This window comes from Crinia signifera, chromosome 3 (genome assembly GCF_055691185.1).
Source record: "Crinia signifera chromosome 3, ASM5569118v1, whole genome shotgun sequence".
Lineage (NCBI taxonomy): Eukaryota > Metazoa > Chordata > Amphibia > Anura > Myobatrachidae > Crinia > Crinia signifera.
This window is the reverse complement of record NC_139219.1, coordinates 25,965,269-25,978,301: the sequence shown is the minus strand read 5'-3', so window position 1 is coordinate 25,978,301 and position 13,033 is coordinate 25,965,269. Positions and strand designations below refer to the sequence as shown.

The 13,033-nt window shown below is 50.4% G+C and overlaps 1 protein-coding gene across 1 annotated transcript in view; it reads left to right on the top strand.

Moving 5' to 3' along the window:
* Positions 1-13,033, top strand: part of ALK (ALK receptor tyrosine kinase) — a 601,111-nt gene that overhangs the window by 28,213 nt on the left and 559,865 nt on the right. The window lies entirely within an intron of this gene.

The following is a 13,033-nucleotide window of genomic DNA, read 5'->3' as shown; positions in this document are numbered from 1 at the left end:
TTTTGATCGCATCGATGTGATGCGATCGATGCGATCAAAACGATGGCATAACATTAAAATCGTGGGCGCCGTGCTAGGAAACAAGTACCCATAATTTATACATATAGTATACAAACACGGGAAGAAAATGGGACTCTTAATAAATTTGTATCAAGGACATACTGTATACATAAAAATGGACAGACATCATTTTACAAATTATTAGTAGTTAAAGTTCATTACCTAATGGAAAATAGTACATAGCGCTGTTGCTTCTGAATAATTCATAATAAATGATATCTCCAGGTGCCACACAGCTCACAGCCCGCTGCCATCCAGTCACACATATTGCCATCACTGTCAGGAGAGCCGCCGGCGGCACGCAGCGTGTCTCCTACTCACCGCTCCGTGCGCGTCGGCGACTCTCCTGTCTGGCGCTGGGTCCTGGGCGGCAGAGGGGGAACGCAGCGGGGAGCCTGTAGCTGGGACTCTCTCAGTGCGGGCGGCGCCGGTCTGTTGGACGTCAGCAGCGTCCAGAGGCTGGCGGCGCCATCTTGGTTGAGGGCTATGCAGGATTGGGCCAGGGAATGGCGTTCAGCCCACTGCACCGCTGTGGCCAATGGCAGCATCTCCCTGGGGATTTAGGGAGGCTGTCAGGAGCTATCTGGTGTCAGTGCAAAAGAGTCTTCAGCCTGTCTGTTACTCTCCTGCCTTCTCTCGGTCCTAACCAGCGGTTAACCCTGTGAAACCTGTGCTCTGGCTCAGCTACCCCGTCGGCAGTTTCTTCATCCAGCCTGCTCATTCCCCGTCTACCTGTGCCCAGTTACCTTCATCGTCTTCGGGCTACCTTCCCAACCTCCTTTCCATACCAGCGGTATTGTACAGCACCGTATTGTCGTTATTCCCCAGTCTTTCACCGGACTTTTCCAAGTTATAGCAAGTTGCTTATTTTTGTTCCCGTATTGCCTCAAAGAAGTATTTGAGTGCCCGTTGTACTAGAGAAGTATCTATGTACATACATGAAACCATCTTTTATTAAACCGGCTCGATTCAACCCTACACCTGCTGCCTCTAGTGTGGTACCTGACACTCACACGAACCCATCCAATCCCATTCCCGTGACAGTTTGCACTGACCCAATGGATTCGAGTGGGTCTCAGGGACTTCCAGTCGATGTGCTCCAAAGCATTGTGGCTCGTTTAGAGCAATTGGAATCCTCCCAGCAACAGCTAGCACAGTTCCTCCAGACCTTATCTCCGCCTCAAGCTGTAGCAGTTGCCTCTGGGTCTACCACAGAGGCTAGTTCACCTCCGGTGGCCACGTCACCTCCCACCGTGTCCACTCATCTGCATTTACCCACACCGAACAAGTTTGACGGATCTCCGAAGGCCTGCCGCGGATTCCTAAATCTGTGTGAGGTTCACTTCACTCTTCAACCTTTCAATTTCCCCACTTCGAAGTCCAAAGTGGCGTATATCATATCCCTCCTGACCGGTACTGCTTTGGACTGGGTATCCCCATTATGGGAGCGCTCCGATCCACTCCTTTCCGATTACTCCGGGTTTATCTCCACTTTCAGACGCATCTTTGACGAGCCAGGACGAGTGACCTCAGCAGCAATGGAGATTTTAAGAATCCGTCAGGGGAGTCGTCCAGTCAGTCAATATGTGGTACAGTTTCAGACCCTAGCGTCCGAGTTGGGGTGGAATAATGAGGCTCTACAATCCGCCTTCCTAAATGGTCTGTCCGGACGCTTGAAGGACGAATTAGCCACGCGGGATATGCCGGCTACCCTGGAGGAGGTGATTTCATTATGCAATAAGGTGGATCTCCGCCTGCATGAGAGGCAGATGGAGAGGAGTCGTGTCGACCACTTTAAAGCCCGTACTCCGGCTTCCCAGAACCCTGTCCCGAGACCAGTGTCCGCTCCACCTCAACCCTCCGAGGAGCCCATGCAAATAAATCGTTTCCGCCTGTCACCTGAAGAGAAAGCACGGCGCAAAAGGGAGAACCTGTGCATGTACTGCGGAGCATCATCCCACATGGTCCTGTCTTGTCCTCGCCGGCCGGGAAACGACCTCTCCTAATCGGCAACGGAGAGGCCAGATTGGGAGTATTGGTTACCTCTCCTATGACTACAGACTCTACCATACCAGTGAAGCTTTTTACACCTCAAGGTCCCATTCAGTTGAGAGCATTGGTAGACTCCGGTGCCGCGGGCAATTTCCTCTCTGCAGCACTCTGCGCCCAACACTCTCTCTGTACTCAGCCTTTAACTCAGAACCTCTTCTTGACAGCAGTCGACGGGAGCAGAATTCCTGATGCCCAAGTTTCCTGCCAGACCCAGTCCCTCCTTCTTCAAGTCGGGGTTTTGCATCAAGAGATGATAGATTTCTTAGTCATTCCACGGTCCACTCATGAACTGGTTCTTGGCCTACCCTGGCTGTCTAAGCATAATCCTCGTATCAACTGGGAGACTATGGAGGTGGAGACCTGGGGCACGAACTGTTTTTCTTCCTGTCTTTCCGAAGTGATTCCTTTTCGGCAGACATCATCAAGCAAGTCTGAACCTTCAGTACCATCTCAGTATGCTGCTTATAGTGACGTTTTCAGTAAGAGAGGAGCAGACGTTCTTCCCCCTCACCGTCCTTGGGACTGTCCAGTTGAACTTATCCCCGGTAAAGTCCCTCCACGAGGTCGCATTTATCCACTCTCCTTACCTGAGACAAAAGCAATGTCCGAATATATACAGGAGAATCTACAGAAAGGGTTCATACGCCCCTCCACTTCACCAGCCGGTGCGGGGTTTTTCTTTGTTAAAAAGAAGGACGGGTCTTTGAGACCCTGTATAGATTACCGTGGTCTAAATGACATCACAATCAAGAATCGCTATCCCCTGCCATTAATATCCGAACTATTTGATAGAATCAAAGGTGCCGTTGTCTTCACCAAATTAGATCTGAGGGGCGCTTATAACTTGATTCGTATTAGACCTGGGGATGAGTGGAAGACGGCATTCAATACCCGAGACGGCCACTACGAGTATCTGGTGATGCCATTTGGACTCTGTAATGCCCCGGCTGTGTTTCAGCAATTTGTCAATGACATATTCCGAGATATGCTTTACCACTCAATTGTTGTCTACCTGGACGACATCCTCATCTTTTCTTCAGATCTTGTGAGCCATCGTCAGACAGTCAAAGAGGTCCTAACCCGCCTCCGGAAGAACCGCCTCTACTGTAAACTTGAGAAGTGCATCTTTGAAGCTTCCACCGTGCCTTTCCTGGGCCATATTCTTTCTCCGTCCGGCTTACAGATGGATCCGGCTAAAGTCAAGGCCATACAAGATTGGACGGCTCCTACCACTTTAAAAGGTCTGCAGAGATTCCTCGGATTCTCTAATTATTATCGCCGATTCATTCATAACTTTTCTACCATCGCAGCACCCCTTACTGCTCTTACCACCAAGGAAGCTGATCCAGCCAAGTGGCCTCCTGAAGCCTTTGCTGCCTTTCAACAATTAAAGTTAGCCTTCATGACTGCTCCTATCCTCCTTCAGCCGGATGCAGACAAGCCATTCTTTCTAGAGGTTGACGCCTCATCCGAGGGAGTAGGGGCTATCCTCCTTCAGCGAGACGAAGATAATAAACTTCTGCCCTGCGCTTATTTCTCCAAAAAATTCCTTCCAGCAGAGAGAAACTATCCTATTGGCGAACAAGAACTTTTAGCCATAAAGCTAGCATTCGAAGAATGGAGGTATCTGTTAGAAGGAGCACGACACAGAATCACGGTCTATTCTGATCATAAAAACCTTTCATTCCTGCGCAATGTTCATTGTCTCACTGCCCGCCAAGCACGATGGTCCACCTTCTTTGAACGTTTCCATTTCCAAATTCTCTTCCGCCCCGGCTCAGAGAATAGTAAGGCGGATGCCCTGTCCCGGTCCTTTGACTCTTCCGCTGAGGAAAACATCCAACCTCAACCCATACTGAATCCGCTTGTTTTCGCACTTACGTCAACTACTCCTGTGCCACCTCCAGGGAAGACATACGTTCCTAAGGAACTCCGCACCAAGATATTAAGATGGGCCCATGCTTCACGTTTCGCTGGTCATCCAGGGGTGCAAAAGACTCTAACATTCTTACAACGCTCCTATTGGTGGCCGTCTATGTCCACAGACGTCAAAAGTTTTATATCCTCCTGTGTTCCTTGCGCGCAACACAAGACATCCCGTATGTCGCCAGCTGGTCCTCTTCATCCTCTCCCCATTCCGAGTCGTCCCTGGACACATCTCTCGATGGACTTCATCACCGATCTCCCAGTCTCTAACGGAAACACGGTGATCTGGGTCGTCGTAGACAGGTTTTCGAAAATGGCACACTTCTTCCCTCTCAAAGGGCTTCCCAGTGCACCTGTGTTGGCCAAACTCTTTGTTTCCTCCATCTTCAAATTACACGGACTTCCATCTGAAATCGTCTCCGACCGAGGGGTACAATTCACAGCTCGTTTCTGGAAATCCTTGTGTTCAGCCATGCAAATCAAGCTTCAGTTTTCTTCAGCATACCACCCACAGTCCAATGGTCAAACCGAACGCATCAATCAGGATTTGGAGACCTTTCTACGATTCTTCATTTCCTCCTCTCAAGATGACTGGTCAGATCTTCTCCCATGGGCCGAATTCGCTCACAACAATTCCTACCATTCTTCTTCTGGTCATACCCCATTCTTTACTGTTTATGGAAAACATCCTCGTTCCCCTGAATTTGCCAATCTTCCGGCATCGGAGGTTCCTGCAGTCGATTCTTCCTTACAGCACTTCTCACATATCTGGTCCAAAGTTCAAGAAGCTTTGTCAAGCTCTGCACTTCGATATAAAAGATTCGCAGATCGCCGACGAAGAGCTGCACCTAACTTCAAGATCGGAGATCGTGTATGGCTGTCCACCCGTCATCTTCGGTTACGCCTACCCTCGATGAAATTTGCACCACGCTTCATAGGTCCATATCAGATTTCCCAAATCATCAACCCAGTTGCTGTTAAGTTAAAACTTCCGGCTTCTATGAAAATTGCAAATTCGTTCCATGTCTCGTTGCTCAAGCCTTTAAAGCTAAGTCCTTTCCGACAAAAGCCCCCCAGAGCTCCTGTTGTCTGTACAGATGCCGAATTTGAAGTCAAGAGAGTCTTGGACTGCCGTCGACATCACTCGCACCTCCAATACTTGGTGGAATGGTCGGGCTACGGTCCCGAGGAGAACTCTTGGGTGAATGCCTCTGACCTTCATGCCCCAGTCCTTGTTAAACAATTCTTACGCAGGAATCCCCACAAAATACCCAGAAAGCAGAGGGTCACTCCGAAAGGAGGGGGTACTGTCAGGAGAGCCGCCGGCGGCACGCAGCGTGTCTCCTACTCACCGCTCCGTGCGCGTCAGCGACTCTCCTGTCTGGCGCTGGGTCCTGGGCGGCAGAGGGGGAACGCAGCGGGGAGCCTGTAGCTGGGACTCTCTCAGTGCGGGCGGCGCCGGTCTGTTGGACGTCAGCAGCGTCCAGAGGCTGGCGGCGCCATCTTGGTTGAGGGCTATGCAGGATTGGGCCAGGGAATGGCGTTCAGCCCACTGCACCGCTGTGGCCAATGGCAGCATCTCCCTGGGGATTTAGGGAGGCTGTCAGGAGCTATCTGGTGTCAGTGCAAAAGAGTCTTCAGCCTGTCTGTTACTCTCCTGCCTTCTCTCGGTCCTAACCAGCGGTTAACCCTGTGAAACCTGTGCTCTGGCTCAGCTACCCCGTCGGCAGTTTCTTCATCCAGCCTGCTCATTCCCCGTCTACCTGTGCCCAGTTACCTTCATCGTCTTCGGGCTACCTTCCCAACCTCCTTTCCATACCAGCGGTATTGTACAGCACCGTATTGTCGTTATTCCCCAGTCTTTCACCGGACTTTTCCAAGTTATAGCAAGTTGCTTATTTTTGTTCCCGTATTGCCTCAAAGAAGTATTTGAGTGCCCGTTGTACTAGAGAAGTATCTATGTACATACATGAAACCATCTTTTATTAAACCGGCTCGATTCAACCCTACGCCTGCTGCCTCTAGTGTGGTACCCGACACTCACACGAACCCATCCAATCCCATTCCCGTGACAATCACCACACAGCTCACAGCCCGCTGCCATCCAGTCACACATATTGCCATCACCACACAGCTCACAGCCCACTGCCAGCCAGTCACACACCAACAGTACCACATAGCTCACAGCCCACTGCCAGCCAGTCACACACACTGCCTGAGCCATACAGCTCATAGTCCACTGCCAGCCAGTCACACACACTGCTGGTACAACACCACTCACAGCCCACTGCCAGCCAATCACACAATGCCAGCACCACACAGCTCATAACCCACTGCCAGCCAGTCACACACTACCGGCACTACACAGCTCACAGCCTGCTGCCAGCCAGTCACACACACACTGCCGGCACCACACAGCTCACAGCCCGCTGCCAGCCAGTCACACACAGCTGGCACCACATAGCTCATATCCTGCGGCCAGCCGGTCACACACTGCCGGCACCACACAGCTCACAGCCCGCTGCCAGCCAGTCACATACTGCTGGCACCACATAGCTCATATCCTGCGGCCAGCCAGTCACACACTGCCAGCACCACACAGCTCACAGCTCGCTGCCAGCCAGCACCACCCAGCTCACAGCCTGCTGCCAGCCGATCACACACTGCTGACACCAGATAGCTCAAAGCCTTCGGCCAGCTGGTCACACACTGCCAGTACCACACAGCTCACAGCCCGCTGTCAGCCAGTCCCACACTGCCAGCACCACACAGCTCACAGCCCATGACCAGCCGGTCACACACTGCCGGTACCACACAGCCCGCTGCCAGCCAGTCACACACACTGCCAGCGCCACACAGCTCATTGTCCACTGCCAGCCAGTTACACACTGCTGGCACCACACAGCTCACAGCCCACTGCCAGCCAGACAAACACTGCCAGCACCGCACAGTTCACAGCCCGCTGCCAGCCAGCCAAACACTGCCAGCACCGCACAGCTCACAGCCCGCTGCCAGCCAGTCACACACTGCCAGCACCACACAGCTCACAGCCTGCTGCCAGCCAGTCACACACTGCCAGCACCACACAGCTCACAGCCTGCTGCCAGCCAGTCACACAGTGCCGGCACAACTGAGTAAGAAGCTTAGACTGAGTGAAATGGCAGCGCCTCACTCTCTGCTCCTGGACATACCAAAAAACCCAGCAACCGCGGAAGTGACTGTGATATCCTGCGAGAGACTAACAGTGAATTCAGCAGCACCTTGGCAGGTGGTGCTGGCAGTGCCTGTGTAGTGGGGAAATCAGAGACACATGCTGGGCTATGATTTCAGTACCAGTGGCATGCGTGATTCAGGGAGAGAGTGTCCCCTAATGTGTGGGGGACCCCAGGACTGTTGCCCCTCCTTGTATCTGGCTATGCCCAGTAGCACTCAAGACTGTCAACAGCTTAGAGTTGTGGTCATGTAAGCCAGCTTCCAGGATGGAGCAGTCAGGGGCACTGGGATGTGTGTGTGGGGGGGGGGGGGGGGGGGGGAGGTCTTACGGGGATCGGTGTGAAGTGCTTGACCAACTGCTGAGGGGAATAAACACCAGTGCCAAGCATTGAATCCTACCCAGGCCCCATGCAGGGATCTTTAACACGTAGAACATTAGCATTCACAAGTGAGCAGCCTGCCTTATACCTTACATAAAAGTGGCTGCTGAGTCTCACTGGTGCAAAATATTTATTATAGTTATGCTCATAGGGGTTTATTCTAGTTCATTCTTTCTGACAAAATCCTTCTTAGATGGACAAAACCATGTGCACTGCAGGGGGGCAGATGTAACATGTGCAGATAGAATTAGATTTGGGTGAGTTATTTTGTTTCTGTGCAGGGAAAATACTGACTGCATGATTTTACACTTCAATATAGATCTCACTTTGAAGAAAAACCCCACCCAAATCTAATTCTCTCTGCACAAGTTACATCTGCCCCACCCGCAGTGCACATGGTTTTGTCCATCTAAGAAGGATTTTGTCAGAAAGAATGAACTAGAATAACCCCCATAATCCAGGTCCAATTAATGCATAAATCACTTGTGCTATTATTAATACTATTCTGCAGGGGATCCAAGCCTTCGCCTGGTCCATTCATTACTTCCCCTGCATTGTACCCGCCGGGACTTGTAACCTGTTGAGTTCCAATGGCATTCTGATGCTGGATAGCAGCACATCAGTGTATTCAGTGGTAGCAGCTGCTGCTGCGTTCTCCTGAAGTGTCACCAGTCTGCGTAAATGTGACGTTATGCAAATGTTTGCTGTTCCTCTCACAGAGTACTCCTCTATCTCCCGTGTATCTGTTCTCCCGAATGCCGCGATTGCAAACGTAACATTTGCCATTCAGATCTGATACAATATGATTAGTGTTCTAGACAAGACGCTGACAGGATTGAATGCCGTTCTGGAAATGCCATCTCTGAGCTGGTGTCTCGCAGCCGTTCTTCTGACAATAAAGATTCAAGATCGAGGGTGATTGGGAGACAATGACAGAGGATTCTTCTCAAACAATAGAAGATGAAATCTAGGACGTCACTTTGTCACCCAGTGTAACAGTCACAGGACTTTAGCTGTCTTCTCTCATCAAACAGTATCAACTTCCCATTATCAGAACCAGGGCTGCCACTAGGAATTTTGGGGCCTCCCTCCCCCCCCCCCCCTCCCTTCACTTAGCACCCAACTCCTGCTGCAGGTCCCGAAAAACAGGCTTCTTCAATGCAGGACGCCTGCGGCCAATAAAAATGCAGAACAGGCTGGTGAGCCAATCAGAGCTCGTGTACCGGCAGCCACTCTGATTGGCTAATTTTATACAAGCTCTGATTGGCTTAAAAGCCGGTGCAGCATTTTAATTGGCCACCGGCGTCCTACATTGAAGAAGCAGGCAGCACATCGGAGGCAGTCGGGGGGGGTTGAGGTGGGCAAAATGAGCTGCCCGGGCCCTTCCAGAGGCCGGGGCCCAGGACAGCTGTGCCCACAGCACCCCCCTGAACTATATGCAGCACTACATATAACTATCTCAAATAATACTTGCCTACTCCCACAGGTTGCGGGAGACTCCCCATTTGATGGGCAGTCACCTGCACACCTGGAAGAGTGGTCAGATCTCCTGTATCCCATCTTCCTATGTGGTATAGCTTGCAGACAATGTCTAGGTGGACAGTCATTAGGTCAACAGCAAAAGGTCGACATGCACTGGGTTGACATTGACAAAACGTCAACACAAGCAAAGGAAAACATGGAAAGCATTCAATCTATGATATATGTGATATTTGGTGACTATTACAGTATCTTTATACCGGAGTAGCTTATTTTATTTTGTTGCAAATTGTTGTCTATGGGGTTACTTCATTGTTACACCTGCTGGGCACTATCGGGTATCACTTTAAAGGCTGGCAACTATGGGGGTGATTCTGGTTGCCTCGCTAAAATTCACTGCTTACCGAGCCTTCTAACGCCGCCTGCTGGGGGTGCAAAAGCCCGCCACACTCTGAACATCCCCGCCGCTTTGCAAATGGTTGTTTTGCATAAACACCCATTCTCCGGGTAGCGTACAATCATTCGATGGTCGCCGTCCATCAAATTATTTTTCGCCTGCTCGCAAATCAAGTCAGTCTTGGCTGAATTAGACTTGCGGTGTCCGGGTCCAAGAACTGGGCGAGTGGCTAACGTCCTGTGACCTCAGCTGCCCGCCCCCGTCAGGCAGCTGCCCACCAGCTCCCCATGCAAATGCAGCCCGCCCTCTTGTGAGAGCGCCATGGCGACTATGCAAGTCACCGAAGGCACCAGCAGAGAAGCCCCGCACATGCGCAGTGCGAAAACATGGATCCCCTTTACAAACACGCCAGGGACCGAATGAATTAGAATCAGGGCCAATATATCAAATCACATAACTACACCCTGATCAAATTATCCCAACTCAGCATCAAGTAAGCTGGGGTGCCAAGTCCAGGGGGTTTGGGGACAGAGTATGTGGTTCAGGATTGTTCTTAGAAACACAGCCATACCAAAGGTGAATTCAGATGTGGCAGCCGTGCAACCTGGTGCACATGACGAGCTGCATCATTATCATCCACACAACCAGGGGGCATTGCAGCACCTTGGGGAGGCTCCAGAGGAGAGGCTGCAGTGCAGTTCAAAATCCAAACACAGGGAAGACACACCCACTGCCACCAACTGCCATTCCAAACTGACTCATTGGTAGTTGGTGTTGCTCCCCTTTTTGAATTTTTGACTGTGCTGCAGCACCCCCCCCCCCTCTGGACATGCGCAAAGCCCCGCCCCCGACTCTTATTGGATCACAGCTCATTTAACACTAAAGCAAGGGTGACCATAGGTGGGGGAAAGCATTGATGTCTCCATTACAGATGGTTTAACACCATCAATGTTATCAATCAATAATAACCATCAATGGATAACCCAAAAATAGCAATGGTGCCATTTCCCAGAGATCCCCACATGTGCCAGTTAGATAATGAGGCCCACGTAGACACCGCGCGCCGGCCCTCTGCTCTCACTTATATATCCCCTAACAGAGATTATCTGTCTATAAATACTTCCAGGTATCAATGAATGCAGTAGGAATCAGAGTATTCCATTCCGATATATATATGATGGCATCCCAGACATCTCACTATTCCCTGCCCAAAACACCTGTCACAGATCTTACTGTTCCCATAAAGTTTCATCAAAGTTTCTGGATTAGCGTTGTTGACAAGATGCTGGCGAGAATGAATGTTAGCCTGGAAATGCCATCTCCAAAAGGGGATCTACTGGCGTCTTATAGGCTTTTATCTGACAGTAAGCGTCAGGAAAATAGCGAGTGATTGTCAGGTGCGAGGGGAAGGAAAATCACAGCAGATTCCGCTTCTGTAGCCCCGGAGGCAGGTAAAGGTCTGTTACAGCATGTTGTTGTTTTCGTATTATTACTTGTCCGTTAACGTAGGAGCCCGACATAGTAACTGGACACAGCTGATAATTCCTAGCACTATGCAGCCACAAATAGAACGTGGGATTGATTGATGTGGTTTCTGTGCTGTTTTTTTTTATGTTGCTATAATGAAGAATGCACTGACATCATCAATGTTCTCGCTGGTTTTTATTGTTTTGGTTCATTTGTGACTGCCAATACATAGGCAAACACAGGGGGGAAGGGGTGGTTTGAGTGCCTGGGGGTCTTCCAACTACCACCCCACTGCCGGATACTCCTACCTGTGGGTGGGACAGTCCCCAAAAAAAGGGAAGAGTTGGAAGGTATCATAAAATAGCATATGCATAGTAATCTGGAATTTGCAATGTACTGTACACTGTATAGTACAGTGTATAGTACATTGTACTCCCAGGCAGTGGGAGAGAGAGGACAGGCTGTCACTGCAGCACAGCCTCTCTCCCCAGCCAGGTGCGGATTAAGGTTTGTGGGGGCCCTGGACAACAAAAGGTCCCCCTCCCGGTTGGAGGCAGGTTCCACACGCACACCGGACGGAGGCAGGTTCCACCCCACCCCCTCAACGGAAGCAGGTCCCCCCCGGATGGAGTCAGGTTCCCCCTCGTACCTGGGCATTATAGATATCAGGGCAGCATGGTCCATGCGGCACTGGGGAGGCAGCGGGGTCCTGCGGTGGAGGGAAACTACTAGTTCCCCTCCGCTGCAGGGTCCCCCTGCCTGCCCCGCGCTGCCCGACCCCGCTGCCTGCCACCCACCCACTGCCACCACTGCAGCAGTAGGGTGGCGGTTGTGGGTGACCTGGAATGTGTGGGGGCCCCGGAGCGACCGCCCCTGTCGCCCTGTGGGTAATCTGCCACTGTCCCCAGCCCAGCACACACTGCTCAGTGATATGTGCCCAGACTTGGTTTGAGAATCTCTGGAGACCAGCGATTGTGTAAACTCCGCCCCACCAGAGTGACTCCCTGTCCCTGTGTATGGCTGAGAACAGGGGAAAGTCCATGCACAATCGCTCATCATTGAATGGATTTCGCCCCATGTGCAGCCAGGAAGTCTAGACTTACTCTGCGCTGCAATGGCCTTGGAAAGAGCAATGCCGTTAATGATCATCAGCGTCCCTCCCTCCCAACGGCTGTTTTTTAGGCAGCACTCCCAGAAAACACTGGGGTGCTGCATACAAACACCGTCCAACTATCAATCATCTTGGAAATGGCCAGTAATATCTAGCCACCGCTCGCTGCGTTCACAGGGGGGTGAAGGAAACCAAAAACTGGAGCAAATAAACAAAATTCTCTTGGAACAGAATTCCAAGAGGAATGCAAGCCAATTTGGTAATTTTTTTGCATGCAGGCAAAATACTGGCTGCTTTTGCATGTAGCCCATGTATATTGGAAAACTTTGCTTATACTATACATTGAAATTGAGAATTAAACTACATTAGGATTGTACCCTTCCAAACTATAAATCTCTCTCCTTATGTTATCTGTTCCACCTTCTGTGCAATACAGTTTCCAGGGAGTAAATTGCTCCTTAAAATCAAATTTAAAAAAATAATAAAGTTATTTTATTTTTCTCTTTTTTTTTTTTTTTATATTATTTTTTTCCAAAAAATTAAGGGGGGAAATAATCTTAATTTAATCAGGCAAATAATGACTGCATCTAAGGTTTTGTATAAACTGCATTGATTAATGTCACAACAGCTGTCGTGCCTTAACTGTACATCTCCTCTAACTCTCAGTGCCAGTGTGACCGCGTGCAGCTTTTGGCAGCTGTCCAGGACATTGGCACCTAGGGGGCACTGCTTAAGCCATTGTCCTTCTACCCAATTCCACTCCAGCATTGCTGTGAGCCAAGCATTGATCAGCTGCCAGTGTGATCTCTTTTTCTCTGAAATAGATGCAGAAAAAACAAAAACGAATTTAAAAAGTCAAGTTTGGGTGAGGGTACTGTTTAGGTGGAATGTCAGGGGGTTCGGGGGCAGTGGGGAGAAGTTTCTCTCTGGCCCCCGAGAAACCTTGGA